Consider the following 19,297-nt stretch of genomic DNA (forward strand, 5'->3'; position numbering starts at 1 on the left):
AAGTTGTATCTGCTAAGCTGTAAAAGTCTGTTTGAAATAACTCTATGGTTGATTAGAATTAGGGCATTTAATTAACAAGGCACAAATCAGTAATGCATGTTTATGACTTGTGTTATTTCTTTAAATGTCTATGTTGCTCTCAATGGCAATTCATCTTATACTTTCCCATTCGTAATGCTGTCCTACCTCTGTGCAGGGATGTATCCAATTACATTTTCCCTTGAAATAATTTTTCTTCCGAATATTTGTCTCTATCAAATCCTGCTTTCCATCAATTAAGAGAAATGCTAGCAGATTACAGCTTTCACATCTACCTATAGATAGGCTATTATCATATTTGTCACTCAGTTTGTAATTTTAAGTAGAATTTTACCCTAACTTCACCAAGGAGGCAGATAAGAATATCGTCATGCATCTACATGGAGATTTCTAAGGACTGGTCTAAGTCCTCTCATTTTTCAGTTTCTTCTGGACAGAATTAGGCTGATGCTGAGCACTTCTGAAAATCCTACTCTACTTGTTAGCCAATTTTTTTTAAGTATACAACAGATAATATTTTCGGAACATAAACAGTCCTGCTCAGATTTTTAAAGTAATTTTTAAAGATAAAGGCAGTTGTTTCCAAATACTATATTTTAGAAAATGGAACTTGTCTGAATTATAATTTCAGTTACCAAATACAGTTCACAATAATCAAAAGCACATCCTTTTCATGGTGCTGTTATTGTCATAGTTTTAAGATAAAATTAGAAGTTTAGCAACAAATGACCCATATAAAGATCCGGTACGCTCAGTTCTGAGAGAGAAGGCTAAATATCAAAACTAATTTCCCTAACAATATTGTGCTTCAGTAAAATCTAGATTATAAAATATCTTATGATTGTATGATACAATGTAATACCTGTTGAGTTGTCTAATAAAATGGATACCAAATGCTATAACTGTACCAGTAAATCTTACATTTTATTACTTCTAATATTAGTAGTACAAATAAATCAACACTTTGACAGTGCTTCATGATAGCTTTATTGCAGTTTCAGTAAACCCAAGGCAGTTTATTGCTCTAAAGTCACCATTCTACTTCATGGTAGGTCTCTTTGTGATTAGTCATTTTCATCCTGCAAAAACGTGCAGGATGAAAACAACACTGTCTATGAACTTAGAAGGTTATTCTGAATTTTGTCTGTTCTAATAAATTTCTCAATTCTAAGATTGTTTATATAATGCTGGGAACAGACTAGGCACTTAACAGATTACCAAAAAATGACTTTTTTTAAAGTGAGATCAAATTCAACTTTCATGGATGTTGACACAAAAACACTGAAGTTAGCACCAAAATAAAATCGACTGCATGTTTGTGCATTTTAAAGGATATTAAAACCAAAAACAACTCAGTAGATCAGAAAACATAAGTAGATGTTTGCTTTCCTGTGGCAACAGCACAATTCACAATACAGGAGAATGTAAAGGGGAGAAAAAAGCAAGACTTTTGGCAATGCATTTTTAACTTCAATTATATTTTCTTCTTACTGGACAAAAAGGACTCGCTGACAATATCATTATTACATAGTGCATACTCAGAAGACAGCATTCCATTATAGAAAATTATTTCATCAAAGTATCTTCTAGCACAGAGCGCAGTTCCGCAGTGTAAAGCAACCAATTATCATTAATTACTGGAATAGTCAGTTAAGACTGGAACCGTGATGGCCATAGCCTAAGTATTCTACCCTATCCACAAGAAAAGAAATCAGGAAAATTTTAATATTAAACTGCTTTTGAAAGTAAGTTTCTCTGCCTTAATGAGTTTTAATGATCATTTCAAGCTTCACAGTGTTAAAAAAGGGTTAATTGTGTCTTGGAGGGCTTTTAATAAGAGGAAGCTAATGAACGAATCAAGATGAAAGGAAAAACAGGTGGTACATGCTTCAGATATTTTTCTGTCATGTTTTAGTGATTAAGCATGAAAACTCAATTTTCACAAGAAGGGCGATGTAAAGCAAGTTCAGCAGCACATCTGAGTTCCTGCTTGATCAAAAAAAAAAGCTGTATTAAATGGAAAAAGCACACCCCTAAAGCTGCACATTTCCCTCCGTTATTGTGAAACAGCGGAAACGATCGACACTGACCATGCACACGGGAAAAGTTACCGAATGCCACGTTTCTCTCCACTGTGTTGCCTTCCATCAGCTCCTTCTGCTCAGGTAATGGCGGGGGCTGCAATGCCTTCTGTAATTAGAGCCCCATGGACGAGGCAGTCTTGACTGAGGAAATTCACTTAGTTTATTGCCAACTAACGTAAACTTTTAATTACAGCTTCAAATATTAAGGAAAAAAAAAGCAAGAGTCAAACGAGGCCTTTGAGGAGCACCTTCCCTCCCCAGGCCCCAATTCAGCCCAGTGCTTCTCCGCTGTTCCTACCCCAGTTCACCCTGTTTTCACTTGGCCTCACGCTTGGTCCCTTCCACGTCCCTTTGGTGAGACAACAGCCATCGCTGGGCCTACAGGTTTCTTGTTGCCTCTCCTTGCACCTTACTTTCTTCATCCCCCCTCTTTGCTCCTTTCTGCTTCTCTGCTCCTTCTCTCCAGATAGACATCTCTTCCCCTACCTCCCCATCGCCTTTTATGTCCTCACACACACCCTCATGTTTCCTCATGTCCTTGTGTCCCCTGCCCTCAGCAGCTGCTCCTTTTCTTCAATGTGTGTGAGCGGACGCACCACATGCTCCTCTGAAGTCTGGCCCACAGTGAGTTGTTTTCACCCATTTCAGAGAGAGCTGGAACCAGCTGTAGCAGCACAGGGCTGCCCACAACCTCCTCCCACACAGGGGAACCCTGCAGCCCCTGCTGACAAACCACCGTTTATGCTCAGTACAAGCAGTCGGTTCAGACAGAAGAGTTATGCCACACCTCCATCAAGATACGGTCCAATGCAAACGCACTGGAGCCCATAAATGTGCTTTTAAATAATGCTGAGAGGTGCCACTTCGGCTGTGGCTTCACGGCTTAATGGATAGAGAAGACAAACAAGGCAGAGAAGAGGATGGCAGACCCTGTCCTGCTGTGCAGTGGCAATGCTCTGAAAGCTTCATCCAGGCGCGTTCAGCCCTAGGTAGGGTTCCATATGACCTGCCTGGGATTTTCCTTCAAGTCTTGTGTCTGGTGAATTTAGCTCAGTGTAACTTTGATACACCAGTGTGTGCCCTGCTGCGAGGAGGATACTGTGTGGTGCATCCCCAGAACAATTTCAGAGTCTAAAGTTTCAATATTCATCTTCCACAGGAAAAGGGAAGCTCCACTTGGTGTTTGCAAGAAGTGGTATTTGATATTTAGAGTTAGCTCTTCAGCAATCACTTAAAGATGCAGCGATGCCCACAGAAAGTCATATAAAGGTGAGCCATTGCATATCAAGAAACAGAAATGCGTGTGCAGAACCCAAAACAAGGCAATTAAAGGACAAGCTATGTACCTTCTGTACAAAAAAGAAATTATGAAAAGTTGGGAGCTGTAAATACTCAGCCGTAACAGAATATGTCTGTCACAAGTTACAAACACTGTTCTGTCTCTAGAAGTGACAGAGATGTTAAACATGCTATGCCAAGAAATTGAGAACCTACTGTATTTTGTTGCCAAGGAAAGATGCTTCAAAGGATCATCACAAAGCCACGATCAAGCCTGCATTTTCTTAGAGTCTCTTAGGTAGTTTCCCATTCCTGTGGCATGGCATTTCTACTGCTTGATCACAGTAAGTGGAAAATGTGGCTAGAGGGAGAGTTCCAACATACTCCACCCAAAGCTTTAGGTGGATGTCTACTCAGTAGCTGGCGCCCACTCTGTACAGGCAGCCGCTGTCATGAAAAAAAGGAGGAAAGGGGTTGCAAAGGGATGAGCCTCTCTCTGCCAAATACTAACACGCCAGATTAACAGATTCATTCTCCAGGACGAAAGGCATTTCAGGGTTTTTCTTTCAACTGAAATAGTCAAGTGCTTCGAGAATAACTAGTGTGGAAAATATTTTTTATATATTTATATAGTCTCTCTTTCTTCACTTTTCCGACATGCTGAATACACTGGCTCAAACCAGGATGGAACAACCAGCCTGAAAGACTGCATGGGCATCACCAGCAGAGTTGGTGAAATAACCCGCATCCCCAAAGGGCATCCAACATGATGCCTGAACCCAGAAGCATGTTCTCTAAATTACCAAGGTAAATAATAAACAAACAGACACTAATCATCTGGTTTAGAGTGTGGCAATTCTGCAAGGAATATAGAACAGGTTACAATACAGCCATCAGAAGAAAATTTTTTCAGGGCCTGGTACAAACCAGGGGACAAGACAGTCCCCCAGGAATTAGGACCATTAAAAACTTCCGATTCCAAGTGAGTGAAGCTGTTAATCATGCCTTCTCTGCCAAAAAGGAACACGAATCACAGACTCTTACAGAAGAGGATCCCAAACTTATTCTTCTGCATGGCATCTACATATGAGCTCAGAAAAACGATTTGTACCCAAGAACAGCCTAAGGCTGAAAGCAAAGGCGGCAACACTATAAATTACAAAGTCATAGTTGTAACAGCCACAGTTTAAATGTCAAAGTAAGTGCTTTTAAGAAAATAAGTGTCTTAGAACTATTTAGAAAGCTGCATTTTAAATAGCAAAGACATCTGCTGCTAACTTTAAGCATATCTAATAATAAATACCTTTAAAATAAAGGTTTATAAAATAAACTCATAGATCTACTTGGAATAAAGGCTTACATACTTAGCACATAATAAGTTACTCACGCAGGGGGAATGGTTTGATAAAAAATACACTGGCTGAGATACATATCTTCTTTCACAGACATTTAAACATGTATCAAGTATTACAGGACTAGATGCTATCACGTATCTGTCTGAAAGGAGGACAGATTTATATTCAATTATTTTTACCAAGAGATCAACTGTTTTAAGTGTTGTTACTTGACTTCAAAACTCATCTTACCGACACTCAGTATTATTTCTAGATGAAATACTAAATTCTCACTAAACCTGAGATTGTTCTTTTATCTTGTGATGTCAGATGTGATTTTAATTGCTCAGTTAAAAAGTTAAAAGCATACATTTCAGCCTGCTACTCTGAAAATACTACTTATTGCCACACATTCAAGCAATGTTTTATGTTATAAACAGTAATCAGACCATCCTTTCCCTTTATAAAGAATCCCAAAAAGAATCAAATATGCAACTGTCATTAGGAAAAAGTATTGTCTCCCCTAAATCTACAGTTATAAACTAATGAATTCTCCAATATTTGAACGAAATAAACAGCCAGGACTCAAAGCTTTGAAATTAGCTAGTTCTTTTGAAACATTTTCTTCAGTGCCTTTCTGGCATTAAGGTATCATGAACGCTTTAATTGCATTTTTTCCAATTTTATTAAAATTGCCTTTAATGTGTCAAGCTGGTTCATATTTCACTACTAGTTCTTACTTTTCTGTACTTCACTACTTATAACATTGCCTTTCCATTTCTTTTTCATCAACTGCTTTCATTTAATTTCCTCTCATATCATAGAAAGTATGGTGATTACACAGTTATCTGCTAGGATTAATATATGGGGCCAAAATGGCAGGTACAAACAGCCAAGTGACAAAATCATACTAGAGATTTCTTTACAAAAGCAATTTTATTTTTGTTTTCTCCGAGGCATGTTGTAATTCAATTGCTCTTTCACATTCTTCATCCTATTTGGAAAGAAAGGCTTTAGAAGTTGCTTCTGGTTGCTGTACAGCTTAGGAATGCTGTGAAAATCCTGTAACCAGTGTTTTAGGTAACATAACCAGCCCTCCTCACCCTCAAGATCAAAAGTTCACAAATCATGTACGCAACTACACAATATAACAGATGAGATTCATTATGGATGATGTGTTTTCAGATCCTATTTTCTGACTGAAAGCTTTTAGGAAAACAGCCCCTGAAAATTAAGTACTTTGGTTTGAAGATAATAAAAACTCTTCTGGTAAGTCACAAAAGAAAGCAGGAGAAAGTAAGCATTTGCTACTCAAGTAAATAGCAGCCACGGAAGAATGTTCAGGGTCTGCTACGCTATCAACCAGCTCCTAGCACACAGAATAAAGGTTTTTATCTTACTGACCATCCAAATTAAGCATTCATTCCCAGAAAAAAAAGTCACAGCAACAAAAGCAGAGTAACCAAAGTAATGTGAGAACTCATCTAGCATACAAAGACCGATAAATTAGGAACTGAGCACGTCTCTTCCATTGCCATTCTATGATTATCTATAATGCGCTTGCTCTAAGCAAATTAGATTGCAGAAAAGAAAATATAGCGGCCTTACTTTTAGAAAGGGAAAGGTGCATCTATTCAAACAGACGGTCACTAATTGCACAGTGAACCCAAGAGCAATGATTCAACTGTGATGAATTAGAGGTTGGACGCAAGTATCGGGAATTAAGTTGTATGCGTTTTGAATGTGCATGCGTAAAGGAATGACAGCAGAGCCAATCAAGAATGCTAAACAAGAAATTAATTTCTGAAGCATGTATAACAGAATTAAAAACTTTTTTAACAGATCGATTCATGTTAATGTCAACATAACATCCATACTAAAAAAACAGAACTCATCCCCCTCAATTTAACTACATTATGTGCCATTCTTCTGTAATTACCAACTTCCTCTGTCAATGGGTCCTACTACACGAACAACAGAAGGAGTTTCCAACTTCTCAATTAATCTAAATATAAAAATGGCACTTAAGAAACAGCCCTGTTCAGGGATGATGTGGGACTGAGTTACAGGACGCATGAAGAATTACTATGCTTCGACTAGAACGTATGCTGCTCCCTTCCAAAGCATGTTCAGGTTGCTCTACAGACTTGTGAAGTTGAAGAGACAGGACCCTCTCCTTTCCCTTTTTGGAATAACATTGCTCCCTGGTGCGTGCCAAGGAGAAAAAAAAAACCTAAACCACTGATTTTTTTTTTTTATTCTTTTTTTTTTAACTGCAGATTCATCTGCAGTTAATTCATCTCTGAAATGTGAACGTCGTATCTGCTAACATGCATAGATTCAAGAGAATGGTACTCCCTGAATCATACTGCTTTTCTGATCTCATCAATATCTAAATGCTGTAATTTCTAATAAATACAGTAAAGAAGGAAGCCCCACACTATCTACAGAAAATCATGTCTTTTCTAGTTTGCAAAGCAAGCTCAGAACTGTAGTTGAAAAGGTTCTTTAAAAGTCAATGGGCCAGAGGGCAGCATTAGTCCCACGGAAAAATTACAAAAAAGTATTTGTTGTTGCTACTTCTTTAGATTCTCCACTTGTATGAGGTGCAGCTTTGGGCAGGATTGCAGGAGTTAAACATGCCCTTTGGGTATCTCTAACCAACAGCAGTAAGAATAAGTCGTCACTCACACGCACAAATACATTCTTTTGTTCACAGAATTGAGGCAACAGAAAGACAGGGAAAAAGCAACAAATAGCTGAAAAGCAATAAATAGCCGAAAAGCAATAAATAGCCAAGCATTAGAGTTGGTAGGTGTCCCTAAGCCTCTCCAAGCCACTGCGTGACTGAATAAAGTCTGATCTTGAATGGGCACGTAATGTAACGTGTATAAATTCCCAGAGTAACTACAGGAAGATTTAAAATATCTCATTGTTGTTTCAGTTGGTGGCTTCTTAAAGTAGTGAGCTAAATATTACAGTTTTAGTAGAAGGTAAAAGTTGTTGAAATGCTGAAATGAAATTACAAAATGGATCGCTGTCTTTGCACACTTTTGTCTAACCACATAATTAAACTGCATGAAAACTAAGAGCTAAGGAGAAGGAAAAGCTATGAGCTAAGGTCTAGCTTAGTTAGACCTGTAAGTGTTAATACATTTATTTTCATACAGTTATGAAGGATGTAAATAGATGTTCTGATTGTTATATACATTATGATTGACGACATTTTGGGCATACCAGTTTAATTTGTAAACCAAGGGTCCCAAAAACGAATTTTTCAGCAGGATTCTGGAAACCTAGATAAAGCTAACACATTTTCAGATGTGTTGAACGCTTGCTCCAGGAATGTTTAAAAGTGTGCTAGGGAACATATTTGAAATGACATCCATCTTCCTAATCTAGACACAGTGTAAGAATTATATATGAACGCTGTCATTCGAGCAACGACTTACAGATTTCCGCTAGCTTTCTTCTTGCAGAGACATAACACAAACACTATTTATTATCTTACTAATCCAAAGCACAGGACTAGTGACCGACAAAAAAAGAGACAACTTCATTATTGCTTTAATATCTGAATAAGAGTTTGTATTTGGATAGTTTATTACTAGACTACCCTCACTACCGTAGAAACAACGAGAATGGAAAGCAGCAAAATATAATAAATTCAATTAGCTGAGACAGTCAGCATAAGGTCTCGCTTCATTATTTGTTTTCCACCAGAAATTTTAATATTAAAATGTTTCAAGCACATTTATCAAGCCAATGAGGTGGAAAATCTTCTCTTTAACAACAACAACAAAAAAGAACAGTACAATAGATCATAAGATGGCTCTTAATTTTGTAGGGAGTTTTATTCAGGCAGAAGCATTTTAAGTTATAATACTAGCAGCATACTGCTAACCAAGTTAGCAGTACTACTAGAAACTAATAGGTGATATGAAAACTGATTTGCAAATATGTCAACAAGCTTTAATCCTGGTGAATCCCGCAAAGGCTGAGTTAAGTGCAAACACTGCATTTAGCTTCGGGAGGCAGCACTAACATACTAAGCATGCCTATGAAATACATTTCCAATTATTTGGTGTGTTTTATTTTAATCTTCCCTCCCACAGAAACTCAGCATCCCTTTCCCCAAGGAAGGCTCTACAATTGTTAATTGTGAAACTTCATTTGGGTGGTTTTGCCATCAACAGGAAAATAAAAACCTAATCAAAAGGGTACTTTGAGCTGCCAGCATCCTATAAAATGATTTTTAACACTAATAGGCTAAGACAAAACATCGACAATTTCAGCTGGCAAAGGGTGAGACAAGAGAAATAAAATAGAATTCTGTAAAAAGACAATAAAAACCCAACACCACTACGGTAAGAGCTGTCCATCTAATTATATAAAATAAGGGAATGTTCTTGGTAAAGCTTTAATAACGAGAGCTACTACACTTAACCTAAGCTTGTTTGCTGTCCATCTGCTCTTGGAAATACACCTAATGATTCCATACTTCAAAAGCTAACTTGTAGCACAAGGAGAATCTCATCAGCCAATCCAAACTGAACACATAAAGAAAGTATACAAATCTGCTGGGTTTTTTGCCAATATAAATAATTAATATAGCCTCCATCGGAGCCTTTCAAGTCAAAACTGGCAAACAGAACTCTTAAGAAAGATGTAAATTATTAAAAAAAAAAAAAAAGGTAACGGTAAGAGGCTGAACAAGACTGATGTAAACATTTCATAGACATTTTTATCAGAGAATTTGTAAATTCTATATTGCCACTGTATCAAATGCTAAAGTTTTACCCCACATGCTATATTTTTCTTAGGACGTACTAACCTCACCTACAAATAATCCCCTTGATTCAGAAATGGAAAAAGTAAAGAAAGCATTGACACTAGTGAATTCCCAATTCTTGGATAGTATTCATGTCTAGAAGTACAGCAAGTCAGACAAGACGGATAGCTGGGACAAGGCATTATTTCTATTTCGTGGCTTTCAACATTCTGTCCCCGTATATCCAGTTTCCGGGCAAACATGCTCAATCCCCCGGCATTTCACAACCCTCTCAGAGGGAGGCCTTCACAGTCAGTTCTTTGGATAGCACTTACACACATATTCTTGATGAAATGTTGCTAAACATTGACAAGTAATGCATGTATTGATGTTGCAACATGAAATACCAGAATACTAATAACACATTTAAACGCTTGATTAAAGTAAATAAATGCTAGCGTATTACATAATTATTCAGAAACAGGCCCTGCCGCCCTTATAAACTAAAGCTAGATTAGAATTGGTTTGTTTATTAAGGATGTTTACCTAAAATTAACATCTCTGTGATAAGAACTGAAAGGAAACTGTCAAAGTATGAACAAGGTCAGGGTGAAATCTAGGTCTGCGAGGTCGTTTACATGAAAACACAGTTAAAGTTATTCAATAGCAGTTATATTTGAGTGCTTTCATGACACAGCAACTCATCGTAAAATCTTCTTTTCATTATGGCATATCTGTTGCTGTGCCTGTTGAGCTGAAGTTGTGCCAGATTTGTAGTGAACTATTTCCATTCAACACCTGGGCTTCACAAAAATAACAAAGCTGAACAGGCACCTTCTTTCAGACTATTTGCACAGAATAACATAAGCGTTGGATATGTAATAATCTACTTCTTCGTGACACCTAGCTTCTGAGTCACACATACACAGGAAATAAAAAGTGTATCATGAGAAATTCTCTTCTTGGATGGCAAATCAATTCAATATACGCATTATCATTATTTCACCATATAGATAAAATTTTATCAAAATCAGTTACAACCTTATTATTGCTGAGACAGACAAAATATTTAGGTGTGGAAGATACACCTAATAAACAATCAAAAAAAACATCTAATACTTCTTCTATTTGACAGAATGGTAACGTAGAGGGTTTGTTAAATTTAACAAACCAATGAAAAAACTAAGGAGACTTTAAATTGTGCTGCTACAGTCCATTATGAAGTGCAATTATGAGAAGGTAAAATTATTTCAGTGCAAGTCTTCAGAGAGGCCATTAAGGTACCATTAAAAGATCATTATAATGTTTAACTTCTGAGTAAAGCTACTTCATTCCAAGTCATACCATCATTTTGAAGAGAGGAATGCAATTCTCACCAAAAAGAAGTATTCTAATTCAAAATAACTGTATCATCCTCATTTTGGCTCTTTAATTTGCAATTTTTAAATTTGTTAACCTTCTGCTTGCTTATGTAAGAATTAAGATCCAAGCGGTCCAACTTCCAGATGTGTTGGTACTTAGAAGAGTCATTAATGCCAATGGAAGTTGAGGGTAGGGGGTTAATAAACTTTAAGCTTTAGATTGAGTTTGTAAATTTGGATTTTAATCTCTCAATGTTAGCATCTGCTATAACTTATCCTCCTAACTGAGGGAATATTAACACCACTATTAATTTCTGATTAAACAATCAGCAGTTTCATACATGTACTGCATAAGTATGCAGTTAAGAACAACTACACAATATATTTATGACCACCTGATAAGCATTTGGGCCTGCAAAAATATTGCAAAACAACTTTTACATTCATTAAAGACATAGTGATTCTTCACTTTTAGGCACGGAAGATAGCTTCTCTTTTCAGTCTAGAAATCCTCTAACTTTTCCTTCACTTTCCACCAGAAAGATCATTTCCTCTAAGTCATCCCTGCAAAAAGTTGAGGTTATTTTAGATGCACTTCCAAGGCTAATCTAGCAGTTATTCCAACGTGGCTCTGCCACAGCAAAGTGACTGATGAACAGTTTTAAAGACAGGAGACTAGTCAGAGAGGGGACATATTGAACAACCAGAGAACTATCAAATTTTATCATCGATTTAAACTATAATCTAGGTGGGCAGATACACAGAGTGGTGTGAAAAATCAGCTTAGTTTCTGGTAAAACGTATTAGAGCTTTAATTCATATGTTGGTTAGAGGCTATAGCATAAATCTGTTCAAAGCACAATCATTGTGCAGTTGCTAGCTTTTTTTATTGGTTATATTTCTTTACAGCATTAAAGTTGAGAGAAAACTGACATGCTTATTTTCGTTACTTTTATGTATTTTTTCCTACATTGCCAAGTGAAATCTTCACAGTTCTAGTTTCCTTCCTTGAAACCAAAACATCGTTATTAATAAAATTCTCCTGAAACCATTTTACTTGCCAGCTCATTTAAAAACTTCAGGGAAATTACACCGATAGACTTTCAAAACACATTGATTCCTTCTGCAAAAGCACATACTTGTTTGTTAGAAAGCTTTATATTGCATGGATGATTTTAAAAGACGCTAGAAAATTGCAGCCGTTTGCACCATAAATTCTTCACGTAATGAGATCAAGGATCAGTGTATTTGGAGATCTCCTTTTGATTTTTATTTTGGCAGACAGCTAGAGTTTTCCCAGTTCTTCTTTTTTTCTTAAAAAGAAGAGATTCCAATGGAATGGAGATTAGTAGAGGTAAGAGCAGCGTTCTTTCCCCTTTCCCAAGATTTGGGAAAATACTTTGCTTTTCATTGACATCAGACCACTCTAAAGGGCTCTTAGCCGACAGGGCTATATTTAAAAGGCCAACAAGACGCTTGGGGCACAGCAGTGCAGCTGGCAGCTCCTCAGCCCGGTTCAGCATCCTCCGTTCCATGCAGCTCCACTGCTGGGTTCATCATAAACTCTGCAGTACCAAGACCTCAAGTGAAGGGAATCGGTCACGTTACTCACAGCACTTGCTCGTCTCTCTAAAAGGCAGAAAAGCTGCAACCTCTAAAAACTATACTAATTTAGACATACTGGGAACTGCAAAATGTTGAACATAGATTAAGGTGTAGCATTCATGTTATCATGGATTTAAAGATATTTGATTTAACTAGATACTTTAATATACAGATGAATAATTCAGGACTGCCCACCACAGTTTTGTTTTTTTTTTTTTTTTTTACCCAGAGCAGCCATCACCATAACTATTCCTGGGCCCACTGGTGGAGTACCGCACAGCTGCAGGGTTGGTAAGCATGCCGAGAAGCTTACTGTCACCAACAGAAGTCTCACCTTCCCTTCCAGCCTCCCCCACGTCACAGACAAAAATATTTCATTTTCACATTTCATTTTCACTGAGTACTGTGTAATACTGAAGCTGTATTACACAATCAGAAACAAGCTGGAGTGATTTTTACCTTCAGAGGAAGAAATAACAGAGCCACCTCTGGCAGCTGAGCAAGTTTAACAGCTTGATTCCTTTCCACAGAAACAGCCTTACCCTGCAGGAGTTCAGAAACTGGGGTGAAGAGAAAAGATGGCTGCAAGCCCACTGTTGGATTAGGTTCCTGCAGTAAAGGTCTTGAAGTAAGAGCAGATTTTTTTTTCATTTCCCAGAGCGGAATGCAGTTTGAGAAATACAGCGAGCAGATTGATTATTTAAGTGACACTGAGGATAAGACTAAACCACAGTTGTAGCAGAGATACCTCAGTTGGCTTTGTACTAGAATCAGTTTGGCCAGGACAAGAAGAGAGCACTGAGAAAGGTAATTTAATTCGATAGCTTATTTAAAGTAATACTGGATATTTTTAAACACCTAGCCTGAAGGCTACAGAGATAAACTCTGGCTGAGGTCTTTTCAGGATTTTTCTCCAGAAGATGTTATTTAGCAGGATGGATGTACGCAAAGGAGCCTCCACTTGTTATACCAGGGTCACCCAGACTGAGAATCTTTCCTATTTTTCTTGTGGAAAACATCCTGGTTTATAAAAAATTTTTGTACCATTACTGAACTATCACGATTTTTACTTATCTCTAAGAACTGGGGAAAACATACAGGAAGTTTATGGTCCAAGTGACAAAGGTCTCCGGGTACAAGGTTTGGTCTCCTGCATCCCCTGAACAAGCTGTGAAGTATGTTGTGAATATTATGCCTTCTAACACACACATTGAATTGTTGCATGTGAATTGGAAGTGTGTACTTCCTATGTAAATTAAAAAGCCTCCAGACAACAACTCAGGCCACAAAGCTGCCTCCCATAGTCCTCACTGACAATTCTTCTTAGGGAGATCAACACAAAGTCCAAAGCTCTCTGCTGCAGGAACTCCTGCTGGGGTGGGTCTCCACTGGATGGCTGAAGGCAGATTTTATCTAGAGTGAAGCCTGTTAAATCCTGGAAGCTGAAGAGCATTACAGAATGAATAACATGGTGAGACACGAGTGATTATTACATTAAGGATGTTTGCATTTCCTGGTCACTCACAAGGAGAATCTCTAGTATTTGGAAGTGTGGGAGGCAGATGCTCCAAAAAGACCTCAGGATTTCTCAGAGGTTCACATTTGGCTCCCAGGATACTCGGTGCCTCCTATAAGATCTGCTGACTTGAAAGCTAACAGTTTACACCACAGATGGGGATGGCTACCTTCCACAGAGCTCAGGTTTTCTTTATGTGTGCAGCAGTGCACGCAAAAGGTATTCCCTCGGCATATTCCTGGCATTTAAATGTAGTAGAGGCAATCCTGCTCTGCAGTGACTGTCTAGGAAACAAGCCAGTTGTAAAACAGCTTGCCCATTTTTTAATTTTTTTTTGCAATTTCCCTCCAAACATCTACCACAACTGAGTTTTCTTCACCCAGAGCAGCCATCACCATAACTATTCCTGGGCCCACTGGTGGAGTACCGCACACCTGCAGGGTTGGTAAGCATGCCGAGAAGCTTACTGTCACCAACAGAAGTCTCACCTTCCCTTCCAGCCTCCCCCACGTCACAGACAAAAATATTTCATTTTCACATTTATCTCCAGCACACTGGGGCCATTGCCCTGATTCCTGCTCTTCACATCCATATGTCTCTACACTAAAGAGATGGGTTGGTAAAGCCCCCACCAACTTTACACCAACTGTCTCAGGTTAACCGAGACTTGACTAATTCACAGTAATTTTAGCGCAGATGTACAACATTGGCTGTGTCATCCTATTTTCTTTTCAAGCATATTCACTTTTCAAGTGAAGTGATTACAGCAGCTCCTCTTCACCAAGCAATTTACACAACGTCAACATGCATCATTAGAATACTCAGATACTTCTTTTTTTGGAGGGAACTCAAGTATCTACATATTAACAGCTTTACATAAAACAAAACTGATTAGCTTTTGTTATTTCTCCTTTGCATATCTATGCAATCCATTAGACAGAAAGGGGCCTGGCATTCATATGACAAATAACAGAAGATTGCAAATATGTTTAATATTCCTCTTTGTAATATAGTTTGGTTCCTATAACATCATTTAGATTGCCCTACGGAATTTCTGTACTTCAGACTTTATAACATTTAATCTCTCTCCTGCGAGATCTTGAAGAACAACCTATTACATAAGTCAAGCCAACAGTAAGTTATTGCCAGTGATTTCATGAAGGCCTTTATCCCAAAGGGCATTGGTACGTAATTCACAAACCTAATGTACATCTAGTCAGCAGAGAGGGTTTTCTATGTTTGCTTGCATTCCTATAACGTAGCACAGTGATACAGCCTCCCTGACAGCTGAACAACAGGTCTTGGACTATATTTTTCAACAATACAAAGCAGAAGAGGTTGCATCAAATTTTAAGATTCAAAAAATAACCTTGAAAGAATGGCTAGCTATTTCTTCCACATCCTCCAAAAGACTTTGATAAATAGCCTTTTCTTTATTAATACTTTAGGGGGCTGTTTACTTTAATAATAGATTCAACAACACTAAACACGGCCTCAGTATTAATTTTAAAAACACACATGATTTTTTTTTCTTAAAGCTAATAAACATCTAAAGATTGTGTATTTACTTTACCTGGATGTCATATGGTGAGAAAAATAACAGCAATTTAAGATACAAGAAGCTGTGCCTTAAAGGGGGATGATTATTATTACTGTAGTTTATATGTTTCAAAGCTAATTTCCATATGTAACTAATTGTTTTTTTTAATATAAACTAGTAGTACAGCTCAGGTGAGAAGTCCTGCTCTAAAAGTGTGGGTGAAAGCATCTATAGATACGCAGAATTGTACAAGTTAAAGAGTATCTACTATTTTACTCTATAGTAATAATTTAGAAATTAAGTAAAAAGCTTGCATAATTAGTGGGTTTTGTCATGTTACGGAGACAGTATTACTAACTTTTATTTTACATCTGGAATTAAGAGCATACCTTTGAAGCTGAAAGTGAAACTAATATGCCATACTAAAAATCTAAAACCAGGTCAAAAACTACCTTTCTCCTATTTGGACATTGACGTGAAACCATGAGGCAACAGCGATGTAGAGTTATCAAGGAGCAGACATGAACATAATGATACTTACAAATATTGCCTGGCATGTACATAGGATCCAGTAAAGTAATTTTTAACTATATAAGCAAATATAATATTTACATATTTGCAAGATTACACACTACTGCCCCTCCAACACACTTTTCTTCTAAAGCCTGATGAACACACTTCATTTTAGCAAGCAATAATGCATAATAATTTTATTCTATCGGTACAGGCTGCGTCTTACTACATCCATGTGCTGACAGCCTAGAAGACCATCACATCAGTGCAGTGGGACCATGAGACATCCCACTGTTAGCCTCACCCCGGAGGAATAACGACCTAGCTCATGAGGGCATCCCACCAACCCTGCTCTGCAGCTTCTAGCACCCCAGCTGGCAGCACTGAACCATGCACATGAACCCAAAGTAACTTCCACCCTAGGTCCCAGGGTGCTTAACTCCTTGGCACTACTGTAATACCACCTCTCATCAAGTAGAATGTGGTTCAGCATTTCCAACTGCTGTATGACACACCCAGAGGAAGCCTTACTTCACTACTGTTAGTATTTCATTGCATTTACTTCACTATCAGCGTAGAACTACTGAATGAATACTTTAAAAATGAAAAGCTAATGTAAATACTTTGAGCTTGGGTTACTTGAAAGTTCTAGTAGCATTACAAGCTTCTGCGTCTTAACAAAAATTTAAGATTAGTGACCAGTTTTATTTAATTCCTATTTAAGCACATAAAAATGAACAATTTCTAAAATAAACAATCATAACGTCAGCAGCTGCATATCAAGTTTTTTGATAAACCAGCCTCTGTACTGTCATACCCAAAAGCAGATTTCTCATCAATCCTTACAGAAAAAGGAGTCCTTCATGTATGAAGTTGGGGGAAAAAAAATTAAGCAATTAGTGTTATTTTACTTTGACCCATTTGACATAGCAGACATATGGGTGAAAGCGTTTTGACTTTCAGAACATCACCATTCTGTTAGAATGGGTCTATGATGTTCTCCAAATACTTAAAATCAAAACCTGGTAGCTGTGAAAAGCTTGTTTTCTCCAAGTCATTCTACAACTGAAAAATTACTACTGGGAAGTCTCCCCAGTGAAGTGCTTACCACTTCCAACACTATTTTCACATAACACGCTGAAGTCCCTTCCACAATCGCATTCATGTTATTATTTTGGCTTCCTATCACTCACCTGCTTCTTCATCTGCATTGCCATCAACTAAAATACTTTTACCACTCCAAACAATATTCATCACTTCCTTGGTTATGCCTTCATGTACCTGCAGTTATCTCCTCTCCCACTGCACAAAGCACAGATAATTAGTTTAATTAATCTTCATGACTGTTTCTAAAATTTAGTAGCTTTTCTTGCTGTTCTCTGAATTAGCTTTAAGTTGATGTTTGAGAATTAAAACATCTGTTTACCATGTTGTAAGTGTTGTCACAAATTAAAAACTTTATTGTAAAGCATTTTATGTACTTTGCGGAACAAGATTATTATGAAATGTAAGTCATACGTTATTACCAGGATTTCAATGGACACCTCATTCACACAGGTGAATGAAGTGTGGAGGCAGAGAATATCCAGTCTGTAAGTACAACTAATTTACAATAGAGGTTTTCTGTTAAAGTTCTTTTTTATATATATATATATACATACACATATATACACACACACATAAAAATATAGATTTTTTTAATATATATACACACACAAGCACATGTAGTGTGCTCGTGCAAACAAGGAGACTATCATTGTTGGAGAAGGATTTATTTTCTAAAGGAAAAAGCTTGAAGGGAATCCTTTGACATTTTAATTAAGTTTCTACATGAAAGGCAGAGCAGAAAGATGGAAAAAGGAAGATGGAAACTAGAACACCGGGAGGATTTTCTAGGATCTATAAGGGTTTTTTTTTTTTTTTTTTTTTTCAATTGCAGTGTAAGCTATCTTGGGTTGTGTAATGCTTTTTGTCAAGAAAAGCCATCCTCACGGAGAGAAAAAACACACTGAGCATAGGTGCTATGACTGAAAAAACCCTTCTGGTATTATCATAAGCCGTATTTCTTTAGCTGAAGATGTCAACACACCGTTGTAACACTTCGTGATGGATCTAGGCTGCCAGTCTAATTTGCTACTGCTTCTCTCTTATTCTGCTAAAAAAAAAAATTAAAAAATCAACAGCTTTCTTTTTTAAAAAAGAAAAAAAAATTATATACAGCATGCTTTAGGTGTTAAAAATACTGCTCAGATGTAGCGGAGCAAATGGAATGGAGTAACTGATTCTCCATGCAGCAATGCTAGAAGTAAAAAGTACAGAGGGTCTAAGCAACAGCAACACTTTAAGAATGAGTTAAGTAAAATCTGGATTTTTGTACTGCTAAACCTTTAGAAGCAAAGTACATTTTTCACAGTGGGTAAGAAATTCCAGAACCATAAGTACTACCTTGAGTAATTATTGTTAATTAACTAGCAATGAGGCACTATTTCCAAATGTGACATTTAAAGCACATAATGTGATTGTGAATATTCACAAAGATAATTAAGTTCATCTGCTTCAAGTCCTTGATTTCAGCACATCTGAAAACACCTCTTAAACTATCATTAGACCTGTAATCAAGTATTTTGTTGCTCAGGAAAATTGGATACCTTTGCTTACCTGCTAATATAGGGATGTGTGTTCAAATGCAAGTACGTGGCTTTTGTTAAGAAACTCTCCTTCAGGCAAAAGCTGAGAAAAAAAAAAATGACTCATTCTGATTGTTTTCTCAGAAGAGACAGTTAAAAATAAATTCCTCACACCATCAGATGGAAACCGACAGAAAAAATGACTGAGCTTCCTTAATTGAACTCAAGATCACAAGACTGACATGAGGGATACATGTTTGAAAGTATTCATCATCAAGCTAGAGGTACCACTACTAAGGTGCATACTAAGGATACTATCCACATTACGTTGTATGCTTTCTTCCATCTTGTTTACAGCTCAAATTCATTACAAAAAAGAAAAATTCAACTAAATTACAGGGATGAAATACAATGTATAATGCAAAAATGTGAAAAATCAGAAAATGAATTGACATGACTCTGTTGGGGAAAAAAGGCATAACCTCGACTGTCTTCAGAGAAGGAAGGAAGCTTTGATCATCAACACTGATCTTGGTCTTGATCAAGGCTTCCCGGAGAAACAAACTCTGGAAATAGTGAAAAAATGACCCCAAGAACAGGGTGCCAAAACAGTCATGCCTTGGTATTTC

General features: G+C 37.3%; 1 protein-coding gene across 3 annotated transcripts in view; it reads right to left on the reverse strand.

The window, feature by feature from the left end:
* WDR25 (WD repeat domain 25) overlaps positions 1-19,297 on the reverse strand; it is a 69,943-nt gene that overhangs the window by 33,263 nt on the left and 17,383 nt on the right. The gene's annotated exons all lie outside the window — the stretch shown is intronic.

Source organism: Larus michahellis, chromosome 4 (assembly GCF_964199755.1).
Source record: "Larus michahellis chromosome 4, bLarMic1.1, whole genome shotgun sequence".
NCBI lineage: Eukaryota > Metazoa > Chordata > Aves > Charadriiformes > Laridae > Larus > Larus michahellis.